The 21,348-nt window shown below is 57.3% G+C and overlaps 1 protein-coding gene across 1 annotated transcript in view; it reads right to left on the bottom strand.

Annotated features, from left to right (window-relative positions):
- The window catches only part of LOC140411278 (membrane-associated phosphatidylinositol transfer protein 1-like), a gene marked incomplete at its 3' end in the record, with an annotated part of 252,446 nt that overhangs the window by 75,251 nt on the left and 155,847 nt on the right, over nt 1-21,348 (bottom strand). The gene's annotated exons all lie outside the window — the stretch shown is intronic.

The following is a 21,348-nucleotide window of genomic DNA, read 5'->3' as shown; positions in this document are numbered from 1 at the left end:
CACTCCCTCAGTACTGACCCTCTGACAGTGCGGCTCTCCCTCAGTACTGACCCTCTGACAGTGCAGCACTCCCTCAGTACTGACCCTCTGACAGTGCAGCACTCCCTCAGTACTGACCCTCTGACAGTGCGGCACTCCCTCAGTACTGACCCTCTGACAGTGCAGCACTCCCTCAGTACTGACCCTCTGACAGTGCGGCACTCCCTCTGTACTGACCCTCTGACAGTGCGGCACTCCCTCAGTACTGACCCTCTGACAGTGCGGCACTCCCTCTGTACTGACCCGCTGACAGTGTTGCACTCCCTCAGTACTGACCCTCTGACAGTGCAGCACTCCCTCAGTACTGACCCTCTGACAGTGCGGCACTCCCTCTGTACTGACCCTCTGACAGTGCGACACTCCCTCAGTACTGACCCTCTGACAGTGCAGCACTCCCTCAGTACTGACCCTCTGACAGTGCGGCACTCCCTCAGTACTGACCCTCTGACAGTGCGGCACTCCCTCAGTACTGACCCTCTGACAGTGCTGCACTCCCTCAGTACTGACCCTCTGGCAGTGCAGCACTCCCTCAGTACTGACCCTCTGACAGTGCAGCACGTCCTCAGTACTGACCCTCTGACAGTGCAGCACTCCCTCAGTACTGACCCTCTGACAGTGCAGCACTCCCTCACTACTGACCCTCTGACAGTGCGGCACTCCCTCAGTACTGACCCTGTGACAGTGCTGCACTCCCTCAGTACTGACCCTCTGACAGTGCAGCACTCCCTCAGTACTGACCCTCTGACAGTGCGGCACTCCCTCAGTACTGACCCTGTGACAGTGCTGCACTCCCTCAAAGAACAAAGAACAAAGAACAAAGAAATGTACAGCACAGGAACAGGCCCTTCGGCCCTCCAAGCCCGTGCCGACCATGCTGCCCGACTAAACTACAATCTTCTACACTTCCTGGGTCCGTATCCTTCTATTCCCATCCTATTCATATATTTGTCAAGATGCCCCTTAAATGTCCCTATCGTCCCTGCCTCCACTACCTCCTCCGGTAGTGAGTTCCAGGCACCCACTACCCTCTGCGTAAAAAACTTGCCTCGTACATCTACTCTAAACTTTGCCCCTCTCACCTTAAACCTATGCCCCCTAGTAATTGACCCCTCTACCCTGGGGAAAAGCCTCTGACTATCCACTCTGTCTATGCCCCTCATGATTTTGTATACCTCTATCAGGTCGCCCCTCAACCTCCTTCGTTCCAGTGAGAACAAACCGAGTTTATTCAATCGCTCCTCATAGCTAATGCCCTCCATACCAGGCAACATTCTGGTAAATCTCTTCTGCACCCTCTCTAAAGCCTCCACATCCTTCTGGTAGTGTGGCGACCAGAATTGAACACTATACTCCAAGTGTGGCCTAACTAAGGTTCTATACAGCTGCAACATGACTTGCCAATTCTTATACTCAATGCCCCGGCCAATGAAGGCAAGCATGCCGTATGCCTTCTTGACTACCTTCTCCACCTGTGTGGCCCCTTTCAGTGATCTGTGGACCTGTACTCCTAGATCTCTTTGACTTTCAATACTCTTGAGGGTTCTACCATTCACTGTATATTCCCTACCTGCATTAGCCCTTCCAAAATGCATTACCTCACATTTGTCCAGGTTAAACTCCATCTGCCATCTCTCCGCCCAAGTCTCCAGACAATCTAAATCCTGCTGTATCCTCAGACAGTCCTCATCGCTATCCGCAATTCCACCAACCTTTGTGTCGTCTGCAAACTTACTAATCAGACCAGTTACATTTTCCTCCAAATCATTTATATATACTACAAAGAGCAAAGGTCCCAGCACTGATCCCTGTGGAACACCACTGGTCACAGCCCTCCAATTAGAAAAGCATCCCTCCATTGCTACCCTCTGCCTTCTATGGCCTAGCCAGTTCTGTATCCACCTTGCCAGCTCACCCCTGATCCCGTGTGACTTCACCTTTTGTACTAGTCTACCATGAGGGACCTTGTCAAAGGCCTTACTGAAGTCCATATAGACAACATCTACTGCCCTACCTGCATCAATCATCTTAGTGACCTCCTCGAAAAACTCTATCAAGTTAGTGAGACACGACCTCCCCTTCACAAAACCGTGCTGCCTCTCACTAATACGTCCATTTGCTTCCAAATGGGAGTAGATCCTGTCTCGAAGAATTCTCTCCAGTAATTTCCCTACCACTGAAGTAAGGCTCACCGGCCTGTAGTTCCCGGGATTATCCCTGCCACCCTTCTTAAACAGAGGAACAACATTGGCTATTCTCCAGTCCTCCGGGACATCCCCTGAAGACAGCGAGGATCCAAAGATTTCTGTCAAGGCCTCAGCAATTTCCTCTCCAGCCTCCTTCAGTATTCTGGGGTAGATCCCATCCGGCCCTGGGGACTTATCTACCTGAATATTTTTTAAGACACCCAACACCTCGTCTTTTTGGATCACAATGTGACCCAGGCTATCTACACCCCCTTCTCCAGACTCAACATCTACCAATTCCTTCTCTTTGGTGAATACTGATGCAAAGTATTCATTTAGTACCTCGCCCATTTCCTCTGGCTCCACACATAGATTCCCTTGCCTATCCTTCAGTGGGCCAACCCTTTCCCTGGCTACCCTCTTGCTTTTTATGTAAGTGTAAAAAGCCTTGGGATTTTCCTTAACCCTATTTGCCAATGACTTTTCATGACCCCTTCTAGCCCTCCTGACTCCTTGCTTAAGTTCCTTCCTACTTTCCTTATATGCCACACAGGCTTCGTCTGTTCCCAGCCTTTTAGCCCTGACAAATGCCTCCTTTTTCTTTTTGACGAGGCCTACAATATCACTCGTCATCCAAGGTTCCCGAAAATTGCCGTATTTATCTTTCTTCCTCACAGGAACATGCCTGTCCTGTATTCCTTTCAACTGACACTTGAAAGCCTCCCACATGTCAGATGTTGATTTGCCCTCAAACATCCGCCCCCAATCTATGTTCTTCAGTTCCCGCCTAATATTGTTATAATTAGCCTTCCCCCAATTTAGCACATTCATCCTCGGACCACTCTTATCCTTGTCCACCAGTACTTTAAAACTTACTGAATTGTGGTCACTGTTACCGAAATGCTCCCCTACTGAAACATCTACCACCTGGCCGGGCTCATTCCCCAATACCAGGTCCAGTACCGCCCCTTCCCTAGTTGGACTGTTTACATATTGTTTTAAGAAGCCCTCCTGGATGCTCCTTACAAACTCTGCCCCGTCTAAGCCCCTGGCACTAAGTGAGTCCCAGTCAATATTGGGGAAGTTGAAGTCTCCCATCACCACAACCCTGTTGTTTTTACTCTTTTCCAAAATCTGTCTTCCTATCTGCTCCTCTATCTCCCGCTGGCTGTTGGGAGGCCTGTAGTATACCCCCAACATTGTGACTGCACCCTTCTTATTCCTGATCTCTACCCATATAGCCTCACTGCCCTCGGAGGTGTCCTCTCGCTGTATAGCTGTGATACTCTCCTGAACAAGTAGCGCAACTCCGCCTCCCCTTTTACATCCCCCTCTATCCCGCCTGAAACATCTAAATCCTGGAACGTTTAGCTGCCAATCCTGCCCTTCCCTCAGTACTGACCCTCTGACAGTGCAGCAATCCCTCAGTACTGACCCTCTGACAGTGCAGCGCTTCCTCAGTACTGACCCTCTGACAGTGCGGCACTCCCTCAGTACTGACCCTCTGACAGTGCGGCACTCCCTCAGTACTGACCCTCTGACAGTGTGGCACACCCTCAGTACTGACCCTCTGACAGTGCATCACTCCCTCAGTACTGACCCTCTGACAGTGCAGCGCTACCTCAGTACTGACCCTCTGACAGTGCAGCACGCCCTCAGTACTGACCCTCTGACAGTGCAGCACTCCCTCAGTACTGACCCTCTGACAGTGCAGCCCTCCCTCAGTACTGACCCTCTGACAGTGCGGCACTCCCTCAGTACTGACCCTCTGACAGTGCAGCACTCCCTCAGTACTGACCCTCTGACAGTGCAGCACTCCCTCAGTACTGACCCGCTGACAGTGCAGCTCTCCCTCAGTACTGACCCTCTGACAGTGCGGCACTCCCTCAGTACTGACCCTCTGACAGTGCATCACTCCCTCAGTACTGACCCGCTGACAGTGCAGCTCTCCCTCAGTACTGACCCTCTGACAGTGCGGCACTCCCTCAGTACTGACCCTCTGACAGTGCATCACTCCCTCAGTACTGACCCGCTGACAGTGCAGCTCTCCCTCAGTACTGACCCTCTGACAGTGCGGCACTCCCTCAGTACTGACCCTCTGACAGTGCGGCACTCCCTCAGTACTGACCCTCTGACAGTGCAGCACTCCCTCAGTACTGACCCTCTGACAGTGCGGCACTCCCTCAGTACTGACCCTCTGACAGTGCAGCTCTCCCTCAGTACTGACCCTCTGACAGTGCGGCACTCCCTCAGTACTGACCCTCTGACAGTGCGGCACTGCCTCAGTACTGACCCTCTGACAGTGCAGCACTCCCTCAGTACTGACCCTCTGACAGTGCGGCACTCCCTCAGTACTGACCCTCTGACAGTGCGGCACTCCCTCAGTACTGACCCTCTGACAGTGCAGCACTCCCTCAGTACTGACCCTCTGACAGTGCGGCACTCCCTCAGTACTGACCCTCTGACAGTGCAGCACTCCCTCAGTACTGACACTCTGACAGTGCGGCACTCCCTCAGTACTGACCCTCTGACAGTGCTGCACTCCCTCAGTACTGACCATCTGACAGTGCAGCACTCCCACAGTACTGACCCTCTGACAGTGCAGCACTCCCTCAGTACTGACCCTCTGACAGTGTGGCACTCCCTCAGTACTGACCCTCTGACAGTGCATCACTCCCTCAGTACTGACCCTCTGACAGTGCGGCGCTACCTCAGTACTGACCCTCTGACAGTGCAGCACTCCCTCAGTACTGACCCTCTGACAGTGCAGCACTCCCTCAGTACTGACCCTCTGACAATGCAGCACTCCCTCAGTACTGACCCTCTGACAGTGTGGCACACCCTCAGTACTGACCCTCTGACAGTGCATCACTCCCTCAGTACTGACCCACTGACAGTGCGGCACTGCCTCAGTACTGACCCTCTGACAGTGCGGCGCTCCCTCAGTGCTGACCCTCTGACAGTGCAGCACTCCCTCAGTACTGACCCTCTGACAGTGCAGCACTCCCTCAGTACTGACCCTCTGACAGTGCGGCACTCCCTCAGTACTGACCTTCTGACAGTGCAGCACTCCCTCAGTACTGACCCTCTGACAGTGCGGCGCTCCCTCACTACAGACCCTCTGACAGTGCAGCACTCCCTCAGTACTGACCCTCTGACAGTGCGGCACTCCCTCAGTACTGACCCTCTGACAGTGCAGCACTCCCTCAGTACTGACCCTCTGACAGTGCAGCACTCCCTCAGTACTGACCCTCTGACAGTGCGGCACTCCCTCAGTACTGACCCACTGACAGTGCAGCTCTCCCTCAGTACTGACCCTCTGACAGTGGAGCACTCCCTCAGTACTGACCCTCTGACAGTGCAGCACTCCCTCAGTACTGACCCTCTGACAGTGCGGCACTCCCTCAGTACTGACCCACTGACAGTGCAGCTCTCCCTCAGTACTGACCCTCTGACAGTGCAGCACTCCCTCAGTACTGACCCTCTGACAGTGCGGCACTCCCTCAGTACTGACCCACTGACAGTGCAGCTCTCCCTCAGTACTGACCCTCTGACAGTGCAGCACTCCCTCAGTAATGACCCTCTGACAGTGTGGCACACCCTCAGTACTGACCCACTGACAGTGCGGCACTCCCTCAGTACTGACCCTCTGACAGTGCGGCGCTACCTCAGTACTGACCCTCTGACAGTGCAGCACGCCCTCAGTACTGACCCTCTGACAGTGCAGCACTCCCTCAGTACTGACCCTCTGACAGTGCATCACTCCCTCAGTACTGACCCACTGACAGTGCGGCACTCCCTCAGTACTGACCCTCTGACAGTGCGGCGCTCCCACAGTACTGACCCTCTGACAGTGCAGCACTCCCTCAGTACTGACCCTCTGACAGTGCAGCACTCCCTCAGCACTGACCCTCTGACAGTGCGGCACTCCCTCAGTACTGACCTTCTGACAGTGCAGCACTCCCTCAGTACTGACCCTCTGACAGTGCGACACTCCCTCAGTACTGACCCTCTGACAGTGCAGCACTCCCTCAGTACTGACCCTCTGACAGTGCAGCACTCCCTCAGTACTGACCCTCTGTCAGTGCGGCACTCCCTCAGTACTGACCCGCTGACAGTGCAGCTCTCCCTCAGTACTGACCCTCTGACAGTGCGGCACTCCCTCAGTACTGACCCTCTGACAGTGCGGCACTCCCTCAGTACTGACCCTCTGACAGTGCGGCACTCCCTCAGTACTGACCCTCTGACAGTGCAGCACTCCCTCAGTACTGACCCTCTGACAGGGCGGCACTCCCTCAGTACTGACCCTCTGACAGTGCAGCACTCCCTCAGTACTGACACTCTGACAGTGCGGCACTCCCTCAGTACTGACCCTCTGACAGTGCGGCACTCCCTCAGTACTGACCATCTGACAGTGCAGCACTCCCACAGTACTGACCCTCTGACAGTGCAGCACTCCCTCAGTACTGACCCTCTGACAGTGTGGCGCACCCTCAGTACTGACCCTCTGACAGTGCATCACTCCCTCAGTACTGACCCTCTGACAGTGCGGCGCTACCTCAGTACTGACCCTCTGACAGTGCAGCACGCCCTCAGTACTGACCCTCTGACAGTGCAGCACTCCCTCAGTACTGACCCTCTGACAGTGCAGCACTCCCTCAGTACTGACCCTCTGACAGTGCATCACTCCCTCAGTACTGACCCACTGACAGTGCGGCACTCCCTCAGTACTGACCCGCTGACAGTGCAGCACTCCCTCAGTACTGTCCCTCTGAAAGTGCGGCGCTCCGACAGTACTGACCCTCTGACAGTGCAGCACTCCCTCAGTACTGACCCTCTGACAGTGCAGCACTCCCTCAGCACTGACCCTCTGACAGTGCGGCACTCCCTCAGTACTGACCATCTGACAGTGCAGCACTCCCTCAGTACTGACCCTCTGACAGTGCGACACTCCCTCAGTACTGACCCTCTGACAGTGCGGCACTCCCTCAGTACTGACCCTCTGACAGTGCAGCACTCCCTCAGTACTGACCCTCTGTCAGTGCGGCACTCCCTCAGTACTGACCCGCTGACAGTGCAGCTCTCCCTCAGTACTGACCCTCTGACAGTGCGGCACTCCGTCAGTACTGACCCTCTGACAGTGCGGCACTCCCTCAGTACTGACCCTCTGACAGTGCGGCACTCCCTCAGTACTGACCCTCTGACAGTGCAGCACTCCCTCAGTACTGACCCTCTGACAGTGCGGCACTCCCTCAGTACTGACCCTCTGACAGTGCAGCACTCCCTCAGTACTGTCACTCTGACAGTGCGGCACTCCCTCAGTACTGACCATCTGACAGTGCAGCACTCCCACAGTACTGACCCTCTGACAGTGCAGCACTCCCTCAGTACTGACCCTCTGACAGTGCAGCACTCCCTCAGTACTGGCCCTCTGACAGTGCAGCACTCCCTCAGTACTGACCCTCTGACAGTGCGGCGCTACCTCAGTACTGACCCTCTGACAGTGCAGCACGCCCTCAGTACTGACCCTCTGACAGTGCGGCGCTACCTCAGTACTGACCCTCTGACAGTGCATCACTCCCTCAGTACTGACCCTCTGACAGTGCGGCGCTACCTCAGTACTGAACCTCTGACAGTGCGGCACTCCCTCAGTACTGACACTCTGACAGTGCAGCACGCCCTCAGTACTGACCCTCTGACAGTGCAGCACTCCCTCAGTACTGACCCTCTGACAATGCAGCACTCCCTCAGTACTGACCGTCTGACAGTGTGGCACACCCTCAGTACTGACCCTCTGACAGTGCATCACTCCCTCAGTACTGACCCACTGACAGTGCGGCACTGCCTCAGTACTGACCCTCTGACAGTGCGGCGCTCCCTCAGTGCTGACCCTCTGACAGTGCAGCACTCCCTCAGTACTGACGCTCTGACATTGCAGCACTCCCTCAGTACTGACCCTCTGACAGTGCGGCACTCCATCAGTACTGACCTTCTGACAGTGCAGCACTCCCTCAGTACTGACCCTCTGACAGTGCGGCGCTCCCTCACTACTGACCCTCTGACAGTGCAGCACTCCCTCCGTACTGACCCTCTGACAGTGCGGCACTCCCTCAGTACTGACCCTCTGACAGTGCAGCTCTCCCTCAGTACTGACCCTCTGACAGTGCGGCACTCCCTCAGTACTGACCCTCTGACAGTGCGGCACTCCCTCAGTACTGACCCGCTGACAGTGCGGCTCTCCCTCAGTACTGACCCTCTGACAGTGCGGCACTCCCTCAGTACTGACCCTCTGACAGTGCGGCACTCCCTCAGTACTGACCCTCTGACAGTGCAGCACTCCCTCAGTACTGACCCTCTGACAGTGCGGCACTCCCTCAGTACTGACCCTCTGACAGTGCAGCACTCCCTCAGTACTGACACTCTGACAGTGCAGCACTCCCTCAGTACTGACACTCTGACAGTGCGGCACTCCCTCAGTACTGACCATCTGACAGTGCAGCACTCCCACAGTACTGACCCTCTGACAGTGCAGCACTCCCTCAGTACTGACCCTCTGACAGTGCGGCACTCCCTCAGTACTGACCCTCTGACAGTGCAGCACTCCCTCAGTACTGACCCTCTGACAGTGCGGCACTCCCTCAGTACTGACCCTCTGACAGTGCAGCACTCCCTCAGTACTGACACTCTGACAGTGCGGCACTCCCTCAGTACTGACCCTCTGACAGTGCGGCACTCCCTCAGTACTGACCCTCTGACAGTGCGGCACTCCCTCAGTACTGACCCTCTGACAGTGCAGCACTCCCTCAGTACTGACCCTCTGACAATGCAGCACTCCCTCAGTACTGACCCTCTGACAGTGCAGCACTCCCTCAGTACTGACCCTCTGACAATGCAGCACTCCCTCAGTACTGACCCTCTGACAGTGTGGCACACCCAGTACTGACCCTCTGACAGTGCATCACTCCGTCAGTACTGACCCACTGACAGTGCGGCACTGCCTCAGTACTGACCCTCTGACAGTGCGGCGCTCCCTCAGTACTGAACCTCTGACAGTGCAGCACTCCCTCAGTACTGACCCTCTGACAATGCAGCACTCCCTCAGTACTGACCCTCTGACAGTGTGGCACACCCAGTACTGACCCTCTGACAGTGCATCACTCCGTCAGTACTGACCCACTGACAGTGCGGCACTGCCTCAGTACTGACCCTCTGACAGTGCGGCGCTCCCTCAGTACTGACCCTCTGACAGTGCAGCACTCCCTCAGTACTGACCCTCTGACAGTGCGGCGCTCCCTCACTACTGACCCTCTGACAGTGCAGCACTCCCTCAGTACTGACCCTCTGACAGTGCGGCACTCCCTCAGTACTGATCCTCTGACAGTGCGGCACTCCCTCAGTACTGACCCTCTGACAGTGCAGCACTCCCTCAGTACTGACCCTCTGACAGTGCAGCACTCCCTCAGTACTGACCCTCTGACAGTGCAGCACTCCCTCAGTACTGACCCTCTGACAGTGCAGCACTCCCTCAGTACTGACCCTCTGACAGTGCGGCACTCCCTCAGTACTGACCCGCTGACAGTGCAGCTCTCCCTCAGTACTGACCCGCTGACAGTGCGGCACTCCCTCAGTACTGACCCTCTGACAGTGCGGCACTCCCTCAGTACTGACCCTCTGACAGTGCGGCACTCCCTCAGTACTGACCCTCTGACAGTGCGGCACTCCCTCAGTACTGACCCTCTGACAGTGCAGCACTCCCTCAGCACTGACCCTCTGACAGTGCGGCACTCCCTCAGTACTGACCCTCTGACAGTGCGGCACTCCCTCAGTACTGACCCTCTGACAGTGCAGCACTCCCACAGTACTGACCCTCTGACAGTGCGGCACTCCCTCAGTACTGACCCTCTGACAGTGCAGCACTCCCACAGTCCTGACCCTCTGACAGTGCAGCACTCCCTCAGTACTGACCCTCTGACAGTGCAGCACTCCCTCTGTACTGACCCTCTGACAGTGCGTCACTCCCTCAGTACTGACCCTCTGACAGTGCGGCACTTCCTCTGTACTGACCCTCTGACAGTGCGGCACTCCCTCAGTACTGACCCTCTGACAGTGCAGCACTCCCTCTGTACTGACCCTCTGACAGTGCGGCTCTCCCTCAGTACTGACCCTCTGACAGTGCAGCACTCCCTCAGTACTGACCCTCTGACAGTGCAGCACACCCTCATTACTCACCCTCTGACAGTGCAGCAGTCCCTCAGTACTGACCCTCTGACAGTGCAGCACTCCCTCAGGACTGACCCTCTGACAGTGCGGCACTCCCTCAGTACTGACCCTCTGACAGTGCGGCACTCCCTCAGTACTGAACCCTCTGACAGTGCGGCACTCCCTCAGTACTGACCCTCTGACAGTGCTGCACTCCCTCAGTACTGACCCTCTGACAGTGCAGCACTCCCTCAGTACTGATCCTCTGACAGTGCGGCACTCCCTCAGTACTGACCCTCTGACAGTGCGGCACTCCCTCAGTACTGACCCTCTGACAGTGCAGCACTCCCTCAGTACTGACCTCTGACAGTGCAGCACTCCCTCAGTACTGACCCTCTAACAGTACGGCGCTCCCTCAGTACTGACCCTTTGACAGTGCAGCACTCCCTCAGTACTCACCCTCTGACAGTGCAGCACTCCCTCAGTACTGACCCTTTGACAGTGCAGCACTCCCTCAGTACTGATCCTCTGACAGTGCGGCACTCCCTCAGTACTGACCCTCTGACAGTGCGGCACTCCCTCAGTACTGACCCTCTGACAGTGCAGCACTCCCTCAGTACTGACCCTCTGACAGTGCAGCTCTCCCTCAGTACTGACCCTCTGACAGTGCGGCTCTCCCTCAGTACTGACCGTCTGACAGTGCAGCACTCCCTCAGTACTGACCCTCTGACAGTGTGGCACTCTCTCAGTACTGACCCTCTGACAGTGCAGCACTCCCTCAGTACTGACCCTCTGACAGTGCAGCACTCCCTCAGTACTGACCCTCTGACAGTGCAGCAGTCCCTCAGTACTGACCCTCTGACAGTGCAGCAGTCCCTCAGTACTGACCCTCTGACAGTGCAGCAGTCCCTCAGTACTGACCCTCTGACAGTGTGGCACTCCCTCAGTACTGACCCTCTGACAGTGCAGCACTCCCTCAGTACTGACCCTCTGACAGTGCGGCACTCTCTCAGTACTGACACTGACAGTGCAGCACTCCCTCAGTACTGACCCTCTGACAGTGCGGCACTCCCTCAGTACTGACCCTCTGACGGTGCGGCACTCCCTCAATACTGACCCTCTGACAGTGCAGCACTCCCTCAGTACTGACCCTCTGACAGTGCGGCACTCCCTCAGTACGGACCCTCTGACAGTGCAGCACTCCCTCAGTACTGACCCTCTGACAGTGCGGCACTCCCTGAGTACTGACCCTCTGACAGTGCGGCACTCCCTCAGTACTGACCCTCTGACAGTGCAGCACTCCCTCAGTACTGACCCACTGACAGTGCAGCACACCCTCAGTGCTGACCCTCTGACAGTGCAGCACTCCCTCAGTACTGACCCTCTGACAGTGCAGCACTCCCTCAGTACTGACCCTCTGACAGTGCAGCACTCCCTCAGTACTGACCCTCTGACTGTGCAGCGCTCCCTCAGTACTGACCCTCTGACAGTGCAGCACTCCCTCAGTACTGACCCTCTGACAGTGCAGCGCTCCCTCAGTACTGACCCTCCGACAGTGCAGCACTCCCTCAGTACTGACCCTCTGACAGTGCAGCACTCCCTCAGTACTGACCCTCTGACAGTGCAGTACACCCTCAGTACTGACCCTCTGACAGGGCAGCGCTCCCCCAGTACTGACCCTCCGACAGTGCAGCACTCCCTCAGTACTGACCCTCTGACAGTGCAGCACTCCCTCAGTACTGACCCACTGACAGTGCGGCACTCCCTCAGTACTGACCCTCTGACAGTGCGGCGCTCCCACAGTACTGACCCTCTGACAGTGCAGCACTCCCTCAGTACTGACCCTCTGACAGTGCAGCACTCCCTCAGCACTGACACTCTGACAGTGCGGCACTCCCTCAGTACTGACCTTCTGACAGTGCAGCACTCCCTCAGTACTGACCCTCTGACAGTGCGACACTCCCTCAGTACTGACCCTCTGACAGTGCAGCACTCCCTCAGTACTGACCCTCTGACAGTGCAGCACTCCCTCAGTACTGACCCTCTGACAGTGCGGCACTCCCTCAGTACTGACCCGCTGACAGTGCAGCTCTCCCTCCGTACTGACCCTCTGACAGTGCGGCACTCCCTCAGTACTGACCCTCTGACAGTGCGGCACTCCCTCAGTACTGACCCTCTGACAGTGCGGCACTCCCTCAGTACTGACCCTCTGACAGTGCAGCACTCCCTCAGTACTGACCCTCTGACAGGGCGGCACTCCCTCAGTACTGACCCTCTGACAGTGCAGCACTCCCTCAGTACTGACACTCTGACAGTGCGGCACTCCCTCAGTACTGACCCTCTGACAGTGCGGCACTCCCTCAGTCCTGACCATCTGACAGTGCAGCACTCCCACAGTACTGACCCTCTGACAGTGCAGCACTCCCTCAGTACTGACCCTCTGACAGTGCGGCGCTACCTCAGTACTGACCCTCTGACAGTGCAGCACGCCCTCAGTACTGACCATCTGACAGTGCAGCACTCCCTCAGTACTGACCCTCTGACAGTGCAGCACTCCCTCAGTACTGACCCTCTGACAGTGCATCACTCCCTCAGTACTGACCCACTGACAGTGCGGCACTCCCTCAGTACTGACCCTCTGACAGTGCGGCGCTCCCACAGTACTGACCCTCTGACAGTGCAGCACTCCCTCAGTACTGACCCTCTGACAGTGCAGCACTCCCTCAGCACTGACCCTCTGACAGTGCGGCACTCCCTCAGTACTGACCTTCTGACAGTGCAGCACTCCCTCAGTACTGACCCTCTGACAGTGCGACACTCCCTCAGTACTGACCCTCTGACAGTGCAGCATTCCCTCAGTACTGACCCTCTGTCAGTGCGGCACTCCCTCAGTACTGACCCGCTGACAGTGCAGCTCTCCCTCAGTACTGACCCTCTGACAGTGCGGCACTCCCTCAGTACTGACCCTCTGACAGTGCGGCACTCCCTCAGTACTGACCCTCTGACAGTGCGGCACTCCCTCAGTACTGACCCTCTGACAGTGCAGCACTCCCTCAGTACTGACCCTCTGACAGTGCGGCACTCCCTCAGTACTGACCCTCTGACAGTGCAGCACTCCCTCAGTACTGACACTCTGACAGTGCGGCACTCCCTCAGTACTGACCCTCTGACAGTGCGGCACTCCCTCAGTACTGACCATCTGACAGTGCAGCACTCCCACAGTACTGACCCTCTGACAGTGCAGCACTCCCTCAGTACTGACCCTCTGACAGTGTGGCACACCCTCAGTACTGACCCTCTGACAGTGCATCACTCCCTCAGTACTGACCCTCTGACAGTGCGGCGCTACCTCAGTACTGACCCTCTGACAGTGCAGCACGCCCTCAGTACTGACCCTCTGACAGTGCAGCACTCCCTCAGTACTGACCCTCTGACAATGCAGCACTCCCTCAGTACTGACCCTCTGACAGTGTGGCACACCCTCAGTACTGACCCTCTGACAGTGCATCACTCCCTCAGTACTGACCCTCTGACAGTGCGGCACTGCCTCAGTACTGACCCTCTGACAGTGCGGCGCTCCCTCAGTGCTGACCCTCTGACAGTGCAGCACTCCCTCAGTACTGACGCTCTGACATTGCAGCACTCCCTCAGTACTGACCCTCTGACAGTGCGGCACTCCATCAGTACTGACCTTCTGACAGTGCAGCACTCCCTCAGTACTGACCCTCTGACAGTGCGGCGCTCCCTCACTACTGACCCTCTGACAGTGCAGCACTCCCTCAGTACTGACCCTCTGACAGTGCGGCACTCCCTCAGTACTGAGCCTCTGAGAGTGCAGCACTCCCTCAGTACTGACCCGCTGACAGTGCAGCACTCCCTCAGTACTGACCCTCTGACAGTACGGCACTCCCTCAGTACTGACCCTCTGACAGTGCGGCACTCCCTCAGTACTGACCCTCTGACAGTGCGGCACTCCCTCAGTACTGACCCTCTGACAGTGCGGCACTCCCTCAGTACTGACCCTCTGACAGTGCGGCACTCCCTCAGTACTGACCCTCTGACAGTGCAGCACTCCCTCAGTACTGACCCTCTGACAGTGCGGCACTCCCTCAGTACTGACCCTCTGACAGTGCAGCACTCCCTCAGTACTGACCCTCTGACAGTGCGGCACTCCCTCAGTACTGACCCTCTGACAGTGCGGCACTCCCTCAGTACTGACCCTCTGACAGTGCAGCACTCCCACAGTACTGACCCTCTGACAGTGCAGCGCTCCCTCAGTACTGACCCTCTGACAGTGCAGCACTCCCTCAGTACTGACCCTCTGACAGTGCAGCACTCCCTCAGTACTGACCCTCTGACAGTGCAGCACTCCCTCTGTACTGACCCTGTGACAGTGCGGCACTCCCTCAGTACTGACCCTCAGACAGTGCAGCACTCCCTCAGTACTGACCCTCTGACAGTGCGGCACTCCCTCAGTACTGACCCTCTGACAGTGCGGCGCTCCCTCAGTACTGACCCTCTGACAGTGCGGCACTCCCTCAGTACTGACCCTCTGACAGTGCAGCACTCCCTCAGTACTGACCCTCTGACAGTGCGGCACTCCCTCAGTACTGACCCTCTGACAGTGCAGCACTCCCTCAGTACTGACCCTCTGACAGTGCGGCACTCCCTCAGTACTGACCCTCTGACAGTGCGGCACTCCCTCAGTACTGACCATCTGACAGTGCAGCACTCCCTCAGTACTGACCCTCTGACAGTGCGGCACTCCCTCAGTACTGACCCTCTGACAGTGCAGCACTCCCTCAGTACTGACACTCTGACAGTGCGGCACTCCCTCAGTACTGACCCTCTGACAGTGCGGCACTCCCTCAGTACTGACCATCTGACAGTGCAGCACTCCCTCAGTACTGACCCTCTGACAGTGCGGCACTCCCTCAGTACTGACCCTCTGACAGTGCAGCACTCCCACAGTACTGACCCTCTGACAGTGCGGCACTCCCTCAGTACTGACCCTCTGACAGTGCAGCACTCCCTCAGTACTGACCCTCTGACAGTGCGGCACTCCCTCAGTACTGACCCTCTGACAGTGCAGCACTCCCTCAGTACTGACACTCTGACAGTGCGGCACTCCCTCAGTACTGACCCTCTGACAGTGCGGCACTCCCTCAGTACTGACCATCTGACAGTGCAGCACTCCCACAGTACTGACCCTCTGACAGTGCGGCGCTACCTCAGTACTGACCCTCTGACAGTGCAGCACTCCCTCAGTACTGACTCTCTGACAGTGCGGCGCTACCTCAGTACTGACCCTCTGACAGTGCGGCGCTACCTCAGTACTGACCCTCTGACAGTGCAGCACTCCCTCAGTACTGACCCTCTGACAATGCAGCACTCCCTCAGTACTGACCCTCTGACAGTGTGGCACACCCTCAGTACTGACCCTCTGACAGTGCGGCACTCCCTCAGTACTGACCCTCTGACAGTGCAGCACTCCCTCAGTACTGACCCTCTGACAGTGCAGCACTCCCTCAGTACTGACCCTCTGACAGTGCGGCACTCCCTCAGTACTGACCCGCTGACAGTGCAGCTCTCCCTCAGTACTGACCCTCTGACAGTGCGGCACTCCCTCAGTACTGACCCTCTGACAGTGCGGCACTCCCTCAGTACTGACCCTCTGACAGTGCGGCACTCCCTCAGTACTGACCCTCTGACAGTGCGGCACTCCCTCAGTACTGACCCTCTGACAGTGCAGCACTCCCTCAGTGCTGACCCTCTGACAGTGCGGCACTCCCTCAGTACTGACCCTCTGACAGTGCGGCACTCCCTCAGTACTGACCCTCTGACAGTGCGGCACTGCCTCAGTACTGACCCTCTGACAGTGCGGCGCTCCCTCAGTGCTGACCCTCTGACAGTGCAGCACTCCCTCAGTACTGACGCTCTGACATTGCAGCACTCCCTCAGTACTGACCCTCTGACAGTGCGGCACTCCATCAGTACTGACCTTCTGACAGTGCAGCACTCCCTCAGTACTGACCCTCTGACAGTGCGGCGCTCCCTCACTACTGACCCTCTGACAGTGCAGCACTCCCTCAGTACTGACCCTCTGACAGTGCGGCACTCCCTCAGTACTGACCCTCTGACAGTGCAGCACTCCCTCAGTACTGACCCTCTGACAGTGCAGCACTCCCTCAGTACTGACCCTCTGACAGTGCGGCACTCCCTCAGTACTGAGCCTCTGAGAGTGCAGCACTCCCTCAGTACTGACCCGCTGACAGTGCAGCACTCCCTCAGTACTGACCCTCTGACAGTTCGGCACTCCCTCAGTACTGACCCTCTGACAGTGCGGCACTCCCTCAGTACTGACCCTCTGACAGTGCGGCACTCCCTCAGTACTGACCCTCTGACAGTGCGGCACTCCCTCAGTACTGACCCTCTGACAGTGCGGCACTCCCTCAGTACTGACCCTCTGACAGTGCAGCACTCCCTCAGTACTGACCCTCTGACAGTGCGGCACTCCCTCAGTACTGACCCTCTGACAGTGCGGCACTCCCTCAGTACTGACCCTCTGACAGTGCAGCACTCCCACAGTACTGACCCTCTGACAGTGCAGCGCTCCCTCAGTACTGACCCTCTGACAGTGCAGCACTCCCTCAGTACTGACCCTCTGACAGTGCAGCACTCCCTCAGTACTGACCCTCTGACAGTGCAGCACTCCCTCTGTACTGACCCTGTGACAGTGCGGCACTCCCTCAGTACTGACCCTCAGACAGTGCAGCACTCCCTCAGTACTGACCCTCTGACAGTGCGGCACTCCCTCAGTACTGACCCTCTGACAGTGCGGCGCTCCCTCAGTACTGACCCTCTGACAGTGCGGCACTCCCTCAGTACTGACCCTCTGACAGTGCAGCACTCCCTCAGTACTGACCCTCTGACAGTGCGGCACTCCCTCAGTACTGACCCTCTGACAGTGCAGCACTCCCTCAGTACTGACACTCTGACAGTGCGGCACTCCCTCAGTACTGACCCTCTGACAGTGCGGCACTCCCTCAGTACTGACCATCTGACAGTGCAGCACTCCCTCAGTACTGACCCTCTGACAGTGCGGCACTCCCTCAGTACTGACCCTCTGACAGTGCAGCACTCCCTCAGTACTGACACTCTGACAGTGCGGCACTCCCTCAGTACTGACCCTCTGACAGTGCGGCACTCCCTCAGTACTGACCATCTGACAGTGCAGCACTCCCTCAGTACTGACCCTCTGACAGTGCGGCACTCCCTCAGTACTGACCCTCTGACAGTGCAGCACTCCCACAGTACTGACCCTCTGACAGTGCGGCACTCCCTCAGTACTGACCCTCTGACAGTGCAGCACTCCCTCAGTACTGACCCTCTGACAGTGCGGCACTCCCTCAGTACTGACCCTCTGACAGTGCAGCACTCCCTCAGTACTGACACTCTGACAGTGCGGCACTCCCTCAGTACTGACCCTCTGACAGTGCGGCACTCCCTCAGTACTGACCATCTGACAGTGCAGCACTCCCACAGTACTGACCCTCTGACAGTGCGGCGCTACCTCAGTACTGACCCTCTGACAGTGCAGCACGCCCTCAGTACTGAACCTCTGACAGTGCAGCACACCCTCAGTACTGACCCTCTGACAATGCAGCACTCCCTCAGTACTGACCCTCTGACAGTGTGGCACACCCTCAGTACTGACCCTCTGACAGTGCGGCACTCCCTCAGTACTGACCCTCTGACAGTGCAGCACTCCCTCAGTACTGACCCTCTGACAGTGCAGCACTCCCTCAGTACTGACCCTCTGACAGTGCGGCACTCCCTCAGTACTGACCCGCTGACAGTGCAGCTCTCCCTCAGTACTGACCCTCTGACAGTGCGGCACTCCCTCAGTACTGACCCTCTGACAGTGCGGCACTCCCTCAGTACTGACCCTCTGACAGTGCGGCACTCCCTCAGTACTGACCCTCTGACAGTGCGGCACTCCCTCAGTACTGACCCTCTGACAGTGCAGCACTCCCTCAGCACTGACCCTCTGACAGTGCGGCACTCCCTCAGTACTGACCCTCTGACAGTGCGGCACTCCCTCAGTACTGACCCTCTGACAGTGCAGCACTCCCACAGTACTGACCCTCTGACAGTGCGGCACTCCCTCAGCACTGACCCTCTGACAGTGCGGCACTCCCTCAGTACTGACCCTCTGACAGTGCGGCACTCCCTCAGTACTGACCCTCTGACAGTGCAGCACTCCCTCTGTACTGACCCTCTGACAGTGCGGCGCTCCCTCAGTACTGACCCTCTGACAGTGCAGCACTCCCTCAGTACTGACCCTCTGACAGTGCAGCACTCCCTCAGTACTGACCCTCTGACAGTGCAGCAGTCCCTCAGTACTGACCCTCTGACAGTGCAGCACTCCCTCAGGACTGACCCTCTGACAGTGCGGCACTCCCTCAGTACTGACCCTCTGACAGTGCGGCACTCCCTCAGTACTGAACCCTCTGACAGTGCGGCACTCCCTCAGTACTGACCCTCTGACAGTGCAGCACTCCCTCAGTACTGATCCTCTGACAGTGCGGCACTCCCTCAGTACTGACCCTCTGACAGTGCGGCACTCCCTCAGTACTGACCCTCTGACAGTGCAGCACTCCCTCAGTACTGACCTCTGACAGTGCAGCACTCCCTCAGTACTGACCCTCTGACAATGCGGCACACCCTCAGTACTGACCCTCTGACAGTGCAGCACTCCCTCAGTACTGACCCTCTAACAGTACGGCGCTCCCTCAGTACTGACCCTTTGACAGTGCAGCACTCCCTCAGTACTCACCCTCTGACAGTGCAGCACTCCCTCAGTACTGACCCTTTGACAGTGCAGCACTCCCTCAGTACTGATCCTATGACAGTGCGGCACTCCCTCAGTACTGACCCTCTGACAGTGCGGCACTCCCTCAGTACTGACCCTCTGACAGTGCAGCACTCCCTCAGTACTGACCCTCTGACAGTGCAGCTCTCCCTCAGTACTGACCCTCTGACAGTGCGGCTCTCCCTCAGTACTGACCCTCTGACAGTGCAGCACTCCCTCAGTACTGACCCTCTGACAGTGCAGCACTCCCTCAGTACTGACCCTCTGACAGTGTGGCACTCTCTCAGTACTGACCCTCTGACAGTGCAGCACTCCCTCAGTACTGACCCTCTGACAGTGCAGCACTCCCTCAGTACTGACCCTCTGACAGTGCAGCAGTCCCTCAGTACTGACCCTCTGACAGTGCAGCAGTCCCTCAGTACTGACCCTCTGACAGTGCGGCACTCCCTCAGTACTGACCCTCTGACGGTGCGGCACTCCCTCAATACTGACCCTCTGACAGTGCAGCACTCCCTCAGTAGTGACCCTCTGACAGTGCAGCACTCCCTCAGTACTGACCCTCTGACAGTGCGGCACTCCCTCAGTACGGACCCTCTGACAGTGCAGCACTCCCTCAGTACTGACCCTCTGACAGTGCGGCACTCCCTCAGTACTGACCCTCTGACAGTGCGGCACTCCCTCAGTACTGAACCCTCTGACAGTGCGGCACTCCCTCAGTACTGACCCTCTGACAGTGCAGCACTCCCTCAGTACTGATCCTCTGACAGTGCGGCACTCCCTCAGTACTGACCCTCTGACAGTGCGGCACTCCCTCAGTACTGACCCTCTGACAGTGCAGCACTCCCTCAGTACTGACCTCTGACAGTGCAGCACTCCCTCAGTACTGACCCTCTGACAATGCGGCACACCCTCAGTACTGACCCTCTGACAGTGCAGCACTCCCTCAGTACTGACCCTCTAACAGTACGGCGCTCCCTCAGTACTGACCCTTTGACAGTGCAGCACTCCCTCAGTACTCACCCTCTGACAGTGCAGCACTCCCTCAGTACTGACCCTTTGACAGTGCAGCACTCCCTCAGTACTGATCCTATGACAGTGCGGCACTCCCTCAGTACTGACCCTCTGACAGTGCGGCACTCCCTCAGTACTGACCCTCTGACAGTGCAGCACTCCCTCAGTACTGACCCTCTGACAGTGCAGCTCTCCTTCAGTACTGACCCTCTGACAGTGCGGCACTCCCTCAGTACTGACCCTCTGACAGTGTGGCACTCTCTCAGTACTGACCCTCTGACAGTGCAGCACTCCCTCAGTACTGACCCTCTGACAGTGCAGCACTCCCTCAGTACTGACCCTCTGACAGTGCAGCACTCCCTCAGTACTGACCCTCTGACAGTGTGGCACTCTCTCAGTACTGACCCTCTGACAGTGCAGCACTCCCTCAGTACTGACCCTCTGACAGTGCAGCACTCCCTCAGTACTGACCCTCTGACAGTGCAGCAGTCCCTCAGTACTGACCCTCTGACAGTGCAGCAGTCCCTCAGTACTGACCCTCTGACAGTGCGGCACTCCCTCAGTACTGACCCTCTGACGGTGCGGCACTCCCTCAATACTGACCCTCTGACAGTGCAGCACTCCCTCAGTAGTGACCCTCTGACAGTGCAGCACTCCCTCAGTACTGACCCTCTGACAGTGCGGCACTCCCTCAGTACGGACCCTCTGACAGTGCAGCACTCCCTCAGTACTGACCCTCTGACAGTGCGGCACTCCCTCAGTACTGACCCTCTGACAGTGCGGCACTCCCTCAGTACTGACCCTCTGACAGTGCAGCACTCCCTCAGTACTGACCCTCTGACAATGCGGCACTCCCTCAGTATTCACTCTCTGACAGTGCAGCACTCCCTCAGTACTGACACTCTGACAGTGCAGCACTCCCTCAGTACTGACCCTCTGACAGTGCCGCACTCCCTCAGTACTGACCCTCTGACAGTGCAGCACTCCCTCAGTACTGACCCTCTGACAATGCGGCACTCCCTCAGTACTCACTCTCTGACA

The sequence above is a fragment of the Scyliorhinus torazame genome, chromosome 4 (assembly GCF_047496885.1).
Source record: "Scyliorhinus torazame isolate Kashiwa2021f chromosome 4, sScyTor2.1, whole genome shotgun sequence".
NCBI classification, from domain to species: domain Eukaryota; kingdom Metazoa; phylum Chordata; class Chondrichthyes; order Carcharhiniformes; family Scyliorhinidae; genus Scyliorhinus; species Scyliorhinus torazame.
The sequence above is the reverse complement of the archived record's forward strand: the minus strand, read 5'-3'. Positions and strand labels throughout refer to the sequence as shown.